Here is an 11,715-nt window from a genome sequence, read left to right as displayed (position 1 = left end):
GGTTTCCATCCTCGTTTTTCTTCAGGGCAGGTTGAGCCTCCTGATTGTCCTGGTGTAGATTCTGTGATGGACAGGTTACAGCAGATTTGGACTCATGTGGTAGACAATTTGACGTTGTCCCAGGAAAAGGCTCAACGTTTTGTTAACCGCCGTCGGTGTGTTGGTCCTCGGCTTCGTTTGGGGGATTTGGTCTGGTTGTCCTCTCGTCATGTTCCTATGAAGGTTTCTTCCCCTAAGTTCAAGCCTCGGTTTATTGGTCCTTATAAGATTTCTGAGATTATCAATCCTGTGTCTTTTCGTTTGGCCCTTCCAGCCTCTTTTGCCATCCACAATGTTTTTCATAGATCTTTGTTGCGGAGATATGTGGTGCCCGTTGTTCCTTCTGTTGATCCTCCTGCATTGGTTGGTTGGTTGAGGGGGAGTTGGAATATGTGGTTGAGAAAATGTTGGATTCTCGTTTTTCGAGGCGGAAGCTTCAGTATCTTGTCAAGTGGAAGGGTTATGGCGAGGAGGATAATTCTTGGGTTGTTGCCTCCGATGTTCATGCCGCCGATTTGGTTCGTGCTTTTCATTTGGCTCGTCCTGATCGGCCTGGGGGCTCTGGTGAGGGTTCGGTGACCCCTCCTCAAGAAGGGGGTACTGTTGTGAATTCCGCTCTTGGGCTCCCTCCGGTGGTTGTAAGTGGCATTTTTGTGAGTTCTGCTCTTGGGCTCCCTCCTGTGGTTTTGAGTGGTGTGGCTGCTTCTTGGAGTTAGCTTCTGCAGCTGTTTTCACTGATCGTCTTTCTGGCTCGGCTATATTAGTCTGGCTTTATCCCTCATTCAATGCCAGTTGTCAATTGTTCCAGCCTGGAGTCATTGCTCTTAGGATACTCTAGTGAAGACGAGTATAATGAAATTGCCCAGAAGACATTTTTAGGACATGATAAAAAAAGTTGAAAAAAAATATTGCCAGGAGATCATTTTTAAGACCTTTATAGAACATTCCTTTTATCTTTCAACTCAATTCACAGTTAACAGTATGTACATGTCAGTCGAAACCATAGCTGACGGAAATAGGGCAAGGAGAAGCCACTAAAATCTCTGTGCTGTGAAAAGATTAAACAGGCTTCCAGTCAAGCACATCTGCTAAACAACAAAAACATAATTACAGCCGAATATATTAGGTGGTGCTCCTGGTGTTTACACGTAGAAAGCCACAATACAGATATATACCACATTCCAAGAAAATATATAATGTAAATGTCTGAGGCACATCTGCCATTAAACTAGATAGGGATTAGATAGTGGAATTGAGCAGAAACAAGCACTTTTATATGACCTTGTTTCCAATTAAAAAATACAACCAGTAAAGAAGAAAAATCCAAAAAGTTATAAAAGAAATATAAAAGTTACAAATTATAATAAAGCTGGCTATAGAAGGAAGATTGTGTTTTAAAAGGGAACTATCACCAGATTTCACAATACAAATTGCTTCACTGCAGTAGAGAAATACAAACTATTCCATAAGGTAACGTTTCGACCATGTCCCTGGTCTTTATCAAACCTTATAATAGAGATTAAAGGAAGGGTAGAGTAGTGTAAAGTTGATAAATACTGGTCACTGGTCACCAGTGATTCCCAAAGCAGCACCAGACAAGACCACAATGGGATCTCAGTATTTATCAACTTTACATATTATAAGGTTTGATAAAGACCAGGGACATGGTCGAAACGTTACCTTATGGAATAGTTTGCATTTCTCTACTGCGGTGAAGCAATTTTCTTTATCTGGTGATTGAAATAAATCCTTTTTTTGCAAATTATATGAGACTCTGAGTGGGACTGTTTATCCTCTGGATTATGGTCAGTTGAATATTTTTTCACGTTCAGTCAGCACCTACCAAGCTAGAGTGCACGTCTTTCCTTCTTTTTTACTGTTTCTCACATTACACTTGGTAAGTAGCATGCCACTTTACAGTATAACCTATATTTTGAAATGCAAACACGTTGCTTAAATTTTTAAAAATGTATTGTGTTACTTTGCAGTGTGTGATGTCACTAGACAGCTGCCATGATCAGTAATTCCGTGAGCGGCAGCAGCGGTGCAGGAGTGGTGCAGCAGCCACTAAAAAGCGAAAATATATCTATTTTGACAGATTGAATTTCCTTGCTCCCATTATCGATCTACGTTCGTTAGTGCATGCTTGAGCCCACATTTTCCACATGGTCTTAACATCCAAGATTATTATTTTTTAAAAAAAACTTTGCCCAATAAACAGAACTGGCTCCAACCTTACGGAACGAGAAACAGCATCTGACTCCGAGGTCAACTTGAACCCTATTGTAGAGGTTGAAGAGGTGGCTGGACCTTCTTCTGCAGCAGCATCAACAATCCAACACCAGCACAACCTTCTGCATGACATCAGACCAATCAAGAAGAAGATGATTGTGGACATAGTAGTAGTCCTGCGCTACCCCTGGATACTTCACCCCGGGCTGCGACCATCCCATGCCGGGGCTGATGCAGGAGGGAGCTTTCAACATCCGGTAACAGGCGCCAAGTAGACACTGGTGTTTTGGATTATCATGCTCTGTCAACGATGATGGTGAGGAGGCATATGCTCAGAGTCTTGCACGGTATCTGCGCACAATTCCCCGTGAGGTCAGGCCGCGGGCCAGAGGTGCCATACAAATTTTGATTGATTCATGCACCGAACCTAACAATCCTACTCAGGTGTTCTTGTGCCTAGAAAGATGGCAGATGTCTAGCGACAACCATCTACATATGCCTGAAAGCCAGGATGACCATACAATAGCACTCACAGAACCACATCCACCACATATCCCATCACCACAGCCACATCAAGTCCCTTAAGTCCCTTACCAACAATGCCCACAACATGTGCATTTTACAACTCCAGCTGCACCTGCCCAATATGCCCACTTGAACATACCCACTGTAGGCGAGTGGTCACAACATGGGTATGCTCGACATGGCCATTCTCGGGGGTTTACAAAAATGACCCATGCCAATCCACAAGAATAAGTTAATCCTTATCCAAGTGGCCAGTACCATGTTCCACAACAGGGCCCTCCCTTAGTCCGTAATCCAGCCTCATCCACCTCTTATGGTCACAATCAGGTAGGCCTCCAAAATACTCAAACCATTCATGCTGCCCTCCCGCCATCACCTCCACCTACATACGTGAATTTGTAAAAAAAAAAATCACATAATGACTACACTCTTTTGTTTTAAGTTGTTGGTTGCCCTGTCATAGTAGCCAAATTTGCCATATGATATCAATATGGTATTTTGTGTTTGAAAAAAACCTGTTCTAAGTAAAAAAAAATGTTAATTCAATGTGTCATTTCTACTTTTCCAAATATGTAGATGATGTGTTTAATTTTACAAATAGAAAAATATTATGCAAAATCATCACACACTTCATTCATTAACATATGTTTATTTTTACAAAAGGCAAAAAAATCATAACAGACACTGCATTTTCATGCCATGGAGTATATCCCTCTGGTGAAACAAAGTAATTAGTAAACACATCCCGCACTTTAAGTCTAGAGGGCTGATGACGTTGATGATGTACATGTGTAGCAGCCACGGCATTATTTCCATCTGCACCATTATCACCATCATTTAATAATAAATAATAATAATTTTTATTTATATAGCGCCAACATATTCCGCAGCACTTTACAATTAAGCGGGGACATGTACAGACAATAAATTCAGTACAAGTTAAGACAATTTAAACAGTGACATTAGGGGTGAGGTCCTTGCTCGCAAGCTTACAATCTACAAGGAAATGGGGTGACAAAAGAGCTTGTTATTTCATGTCTGGCAAATATAATAATAGGGATTTTCATATAAAGCTGCATGATCCGGTCATCAGCCCGTGTGTTTAAATGCAATAGTCAGATATCAAGTGCAGCTATCATGTGCATGGAGGGTGTGGAGACAGATGAATAGTAGGGTGCAGATTCAGAATAATATTTGGAAGGAGGGAACAGGGCAAACTTAGTTTACTGAGTAGTTGATGTGGTAGGTTTCTTTGAAGAGATGGGTTTTTAAAGCGCGCTTGAATAGGTCAGGGCTAGGTATCAGTCTGATCGTCTGGGAAGTGCATTCCAGAGATCTGGCGCAGCACGAGAGAAGTCTTGGAGACGGAGGTTCGGATTACAAAGGATGTTAGTCTTAGGTCATTTGTAGAACGGAGGGCACATGTAGGGCGATAGACAGAGATGAGAGAGGAGATATAAGGCGGTGGAGAGCTTTGTGGGTGAGAGAGATGAGTTTATACTGGACCCTGTAGCGAATGGGTAGCCAGTGTAATGACTGGCACAAGATGGAGGCATCGGTGAAGCGGCTGGACAGAAATATGACCCTGGCTGCCGCATTCAAGATGGATTGGAGAGGAGAAAGTTTGGTAAGAGGGAGACCGATCAGAAGAGAGTTGCAGTAGTCCAGACGAGAATGAATAAGAGCGACAGTAAGAGTCTTAGCAGTTTCAAAGGTGAGAAAAAGGTCGGATTCTGGAGATGTTTTTAAGATGCAGGTGACAGGAGCGAGTGAGTGATCGGATATAGGGAGTAACAGTACAGTCATGGATATGGTGAAGTTGTGAAGTATCACACAGTTTTTAACTCACATTCCCTTCACTAAGTTGAATGGCTGACTGCAGGACTCTCCATTTGGCATAGAGTATTCCAAAAGCACAGTCCACCAATCGTTGTGGGCGGGATAGGCGATAATTAAATATTCTGCGCCGGTGGTCCAGGGCTCTACGTGGATATGGCCTCATGATGTTTTGGTTCAATTGAAAGGCCTCATCACCAACCATGACATAAGGCACGACTTCCATACTAGACCCTGGTAGCTGACATGGGAGTGGAGGTTCAAATCATGGAAGACCCGTCGACACATTATGGAAGAATTGAATACTCTGGAGTCTCCAGTTCTTACATAGGCCCCAATATCTACAATAATAAACCTGTATGCACTGTTGACCAGGGCCAACACCACTACAGAAAAAAACTGTTTATAATTATAATATTGGAACCCTGAGTTTGGCGGCTTACGAACACGGATGAGCTTCCCATTAAGGGATCCTATGCAGTTTGGAAACTGGCACGTATCCTCAAAGCCACGGCAATCCGCAGCCAATCTTCTTTGTTGGGCTCGGGCATTACAGAATTATGCAAGTGAGACCATATTTCTGTACAAGTAGAACGGACAATGCCTGAGATGGTGGATTTCCCAATCAAAAATTCAAGATGAAGGGCCACATAAGAGAGATGGATAGGAAGCTACAAAAAATGGGGAAAAAAAATTAGGAAAGGACATATCTACGCAGCATCTTAACAGTTTAGGACATCATAAAAGTAATGGACATAGCAAACTAAGCCCTGCCTAAACAAGAGACAACACAATTCAATGTCTAATGAACAGATCCAAATCCCAAAAAGCATGGAATATAAAAGGCAAAATGTGATTAAACAAATTAACTTTAAAAAAGGCAAAAAACAGCAAAAGATAACTGCAGCGCTTTATTTTTGGTAGACAGCAGAATTCATGGTTCCATTTACCACAGCAAGTCTTACAGGTCATAAAGCAGCAAAACAGCCTCAGATCATCACACTAAAACCATATTTTACTGTGGGTGTGATGTTCCTTTTCTGAAATGCTGTGTTTCTTCTATGCCAGATGTATTGGGACATACACCTTCTAAAAGGTTAAACTTTTGTCTTGTCAGTCCACAAAGTATTTTCTCAAAAGTCCTGGGGATCATCGAGATGTTTTCTGACAAAACTGAGATGCGCATTTATGTTCTTGTTGCTCAGCAGCGGTTTTTGTCTTTGAACTTTTCCATGCAGGTCATTTTTACCCAGTCTCTTTCTTTTGGTGGAGTCATGAACACTGACATTAACTGAGGCAAGAGCATCCTGCAGTTCTTTGAATGATGTTGTGAGTTTTTGGTGACCACTTGGATAAGTCATCGCTGCGCTCTTAGGTTAATTTTGGTCTGGCAGCCACTCTTGAGAAGGTTCACCACTGTTCCATGTTTTTGCCATTTGTGGATAATGTCTTTCACTGTGGTTCTCTGGAGTCCCAAAGCTTTAGAAATGGCTTTATAACCTTTTCCACACCGACAGATCTCAAATACTTTGTTTCATTTGCTTCGGAAATTCTTTGGATTGCGGCATGATGTCTATAGCTTTTGGTTTACTTCACTTTGTTAGACAGATCCTATTTAAGAGATTTCTTGATAGAGAACAGGTGTGGCAGTAATCAGGCCTTGGTGTGCCTATGGAATTTGAATTTCAGCTTCCCAAAGATGTGATAAATCACAGTTAATTTATATTTTAAGGGGAGGGGGCAATCACTTTTTCACACAGGGCTATGTAGGTTTGGATATATTTTTCCATTAATAACAAAGACTTTCATTTAAAAATTGCATTTTGTACTTACTTGTGCTATCTTTCTCTAATATTTTAAATTTGTTTGGTGATCTGAAAGATTTAAGTGTGACAAACATGCAAAAGAATAGGAAATCAGGAAGGGGACTGTCACAACCACAAGGGTCGATTCAGCGAACGGCAAAACAAACACCAACAACGGGATGGGAAAAGGGGGTGAAGGCCCTAATAGTAGGGAACAAGGGATGGGATACCTAACTCAGCCTCTGCCTATCCCTAAGCTCTCCTAATGCCCTGTCTGGGTCCTTCCCCCACCCTGTCACAAACCTAGTCCCTAGCTGTCACATCACTTAACCCTTGCTAGTGCACAGGCCTGCAATGATGCTAGTGAGTTGCCCACCAGGGCAATGGGGATACTCGGTACCGGGTCCGTTCGCACTTAAAGGAGATGTCACGGTGGCTGCGACCCGGTCCGTGGCCCTGGGCACTCAATTAAAGGGGGAAAGTCTTACAAGGGTATTTTGGAATAAAGTCTATTTGTGATGCCACCTGTGGTTCTCGGTCAGAGGGACTGACACTGCTTAAAGGGGTCCTCTGGGGTGATGTTGTTGCAGCAAGATGGTGAGGCTTCCCACCAGTGAAGCGGGGTCCCCAGCGCTCCGAAGGTGTATGGTAAGGATGGTGGGTTGCCGGTAAATAAAGGAGGACACAGAGTTGCAGTCTTTATCTGGTTTACTGGCAGTAGCAGTCCACAGTCCAGGGTACCAGGAACAGGTGATGACATGGCCCAGCCGGCCTGGAGGCAATAGTGAATCCCTCTCCCAGGTGAGATCCATAAGCCTTTCTACTCGCGCTAATGTGCAAGGTCCCTGGTGCCTGTAGCTGCTGGCAAAGTCCTCTCTCTCTACTGTCCTGGGACAGTTACCTGTATGGTAGGCAACTGGAGCCGTTGTATAGTGTCTCTATCATGACCCAGGCTCTTCAGATGCTGCTTCGCCTTCAGGTGTGGTGTGGGTAAATCACATACAGTTCTATGCCCTCCGGTTCTGCTGTGTGTCCTTGAGTATGCCACAGCCTCGGGCTCCCGATGTCCTTTTCCTGCGCTTCGGCTCTGAGGGTGCCCTTTCACATTTCCCCTCTGGGCCCCTTTCCTTTTGCACTTTTCTCCTTTCCTCAGTAGCTCCACCACTTTCAACCCCTCGGGTTCACTTCCTTTCCCTGGAGCTGCAGCTCAGTCCTGGCTGCACGGCTCCGCTGTCTGCTCTCAGTTCCAGACTTCCTTCTCTCTCCTCTCCATCCAACCGACTGCTCTCCTAGGTCTCCCTGGACCAACTCCTAACTCCTCCTCCAGACCAGGATATAACTATCTGAGGGAAGCTCCCCTGAATCTAGGTTCAGAGCTCCCCCTTCTGGCTTGGATTCGGAATATGTTGAATGTGTGTGCATTACCTGGTAAAGAGAATCCTTCTTGCCTCCAAGCATGATATTGCCCTCCCCGAAAGGAAGGCAACATCACTGTATTAACTAGTTACCTGGGGTGTTACACCCCGAACCCCCCCTCCCGTTAACTCCAGTCCTCCCGGACTGGGAAAAGAAAAACAACAGTACAGGTTAAAGACATGAAATGTTTTTCGACATGCATGTCAACAGGCTAACTGGTTAAAACTTAAGCTTCCCTTTATGGGAGGTACGGTTCTTGAACGTTACATAACATGAACTTTACATAACCAAAATATTTTTCAGAAGTGCACACAGGTAAAAGTGCAAACATTTTACAAATCAAGTGCAAAAATTGCAATATTAGCAAGTCTTTGTGCACCAATAACAGCAATAATTTGGGGAAATTAGTCATTACCCCTAATATTGTCCTTTGACAGGTTGCCTGGAAACAACAGGTAAATACACACACAAAACCAATGAGGGGCACCTGAACAGGTGCCAACTATTTACAGGGGAAAAGTTCTCAGGTAATTATTGTTCATTACCCTATTGTCCATTTGACTGGAAAGAAAGCATCAACTCAACATAATCAAACATAATCAACATTTTCAAGCAGGTAAATGTCTCTCTACTTGTTCTTCCAGGGCAGGTCCTGGTGTGCACAGCTTCCTGACTGGGGAAGTCCTTTGGTGTGTGTCACAACTGGTGACTCCGCTGAAAACAGTCCATCATCAGAGGTCTGTGTAGCCTGGGTTTGCATTCCACTTTCAGTGGCTACACGAGTACAGATATGCTGTCCTAGGCACCTTTTCACATGCAGGGCGTAGTTTCCCCTTTCGCCTTTCGCCATAGTGCCTGGTAAAAGTTACTTTGTTTCCTGGATACAGGTCACTGTCAGGGTGTCCTCTTAGGAGATGTGACTCAACGTCTCTGCGGTTTACAAACAGTTCAGTATGTCCTCCATCCTCAGTCCAAATTAAAGGTTATGACTAGTGATGAGCGAGTGTACTCGTTGCTCGGGTGGTCTTTGAGTATTTGTTATTGTTCGGAGATTTAGTTTTCATCGCGGCAGCTGAATGATTAACAACTACTACCCAGCCTAAGTACATCTGGAGGTTGCCTGGTTGCTAGGGAATCCCCACATGTAATCAAGCTGGCTAGTAGCTATAAATCATTCAGCTAGGGGCAGCACGGTGGCGCACTGGTCAGCATAGTAGCCTTGCAGCGCTGGAGTCCTGGGTTCAAACCCCACCAAGGACAACATCTGCAAAGAGTTTGTATGTTCTCTCCATGTTTGCGTGGGTTTCCTCCCACATTCCAAAGACATACTGATAGGGAATTTAGATTGTGAGCCTCAATGGGGACAGCAATGATAATGTGTGCAACCTGTAAAGTGCTGCGGAATATGTTAGCGCTATATAAAAATAAAGATTATTATTATCTGGGGCGATGAAACTAAATCTCCGACCAGTCATAAATACTCGGAGATCACCCAATCACCCTGGACCAACTCCTAACTCCTCCTCCAGACCAGGATATAACTATCTGAGGGAAGCTCCCCTGAATCCAGGTTCAGAGCTCCCCCTTCTGGCCAGGATTCGGAATATGTTGAATGTGGGTGCGTTACCTGATAAAAAGAATCCTTCTTGCCTCCAAGCATGATATTGCTCTCCCAAAAGGAAGGCAACATCACTGTAACAACCGGTTACCTGGGGTGTTACACTAGCTTCACCATTGCAGATGATACAAACCAAGGGGATAGTGACAAGCACCAGATAGACAGGGAAAATACACAAGTAACTTAGCTCCAGGCACTGCTGCCAAGCTCCACATCGCATAGGACATGGAAACAGGACCCCAAACTCCACCGAAGTAACCGATTCAGCGCTGACACCAGAGAGCTGCAACTCCACTGCTGGTCTCCAGAGAAACCTCTATCACCACCTGTCAGCTAATGCATCATGTGACTATTTAAAGGATGGTGGGAGTGGTCACCACCCACATCAGCTGACCTAGCAACTCAGCAGCTTGCAGCAAGGAAAATTAACATTAACCCTTGCTAGCACAAAAGCAAAAAACAACGTTTAAGTGAAAGCTGAGAAAGAGCTGGCACGAATCCAAAAATTGATCATGACCAAGACAAACACTTTTTCACACAACTGTATATGGGGAGAACTGGGGCCAGGGCTGTTTTAGACGAAGTGGGGTCCTGGGCAAAAGTTTAAAATGGGGTCCCATATTGCACCATCACACAGAAACATTTTGGGTGTATTTACATGCGCTTACTTCAGGCCATTAAACGTGCGTGATCGACAATATTGAAGTTGTTCAATGCTTGATTCCCAGCCTCTTTGCATCGGCTGAGGAACAATGACGGGAACACTAGTAAATCTATCTGTGCCCATACAGTATCACAGAAAAATCATAAAAGGCACTTAGCTGTAGATGGATGAGGTGCTTGAGTAGGATTCCAATCTGTACGCTTAGCAGCATGCCAATGGCTTGGAGCCCCTAGGGGATTGGGGGCCCTAGGTAAATACTTTGTTTGCCTGCCCCTAACGCCGACACTGACAGGGGCCATCGTCCTATGTACATGAGGAACTGGGGCCATCATACTATATATATCTGGGGAGAACTGGGGCCATCATACTATATATATGTAGGGGGGACTGGGGCCATCATACTATATATATGGGGGGAAATGAGACAGTGGGGACCTTCATACCATATATATATATATATATATATATATATATACTGTATATATATATTTTTATACATATATATATATACTGTATAAGGAACCGTGGGGACATGATACTAAATATCTATATAGGGGATGTTGGATCATCATACTATACAGTATATAGGAAGCTGTGAGGTACATAATATTGCAAATAGAGAGCTGTAGGGGACCATCATACTATATATAGGGGGTTTTGCAAACATCATATTTGTTTGTGTTTTATTTGTGGTGAGCTGTATGCACCATCATACTATATATTGGAAACTGTGAAGCCTCATACTATATATACTGTAGATTGGCAGCGGGGACCATTATACTATATATGTGATGCCATCATACAATATAAAAATTTGGAATTGGGGCCTCTTACACTATATTGAGAGGAACTGTGAAGACCATGATAAGGGTGCTTTGGGGCCATCATATTCCATTATTCCATATAGGGGGCTATAGGGACATGATACTATAAATATATATATATATACATATATATATATATATATTGCCTTGTGAAAGTATTTGGCTCCCTGGAACTTTTCAACTTTTCCAACATATCGTGCTTCAAACATAAAAATACCAAATGTAAAGTTTTGGTGAAGAATCAACAACAAGTGGAGCACAATTGTGAAGTTGAACTACATTTATTGGTTATTTTACATTTTTGCGGAAATTCAAAAACTGAAAAGTGGGGCGTGCAATATTATTCGGCCTCTTTACTTTCAGTGCAGCAAACTCACTCCAGAAGTTCATTGTGGATCTCTGAATGATCCAATGTTGTTCTAAATTCCTAATGATGATAAATATAATCCACCTATGTGTAATCAAGTCTCTGTATAAATGCACCTGCTCTGTGATAGTCTCAGGGTTCTGTTTGAAGCACAGAGAGCATCATGAAGACCAAGGAACACAACAGGCAGGTCCGTGATACTGTTGTGGAGAAGTTTAAACCGGAATTGGATACAAAATGATTTCCAAAACTCTAAACATCCCAAGGAGCACTGTGCAAGTGATCATATTGAAAAGGAAGGAGTATCATACAAGTGCAAATCTACCAAGACCCGGCCGTCCCTCTAAACTTTCATCTCAAACAAGGAGAAGACTGATCAGAGATGCAAC

Source organism: Ranitomeya imitator, chromosome 3 (assembly GCF_032444005.1).
Source record: "Ranitomeya imitator isolate aRanImi1 chromosome 3, aRanImi1.pri, whole genome shotgun sequence".
Lineage (NCBI taxonomy): Eukaryota > Metazoa > Chordata > Amphibia > Anura > Dendrobatidae > Ranitomeya > Ranitomeya imitator.
Note: the sequence above shows the minus strand (reverse complement) of the source record.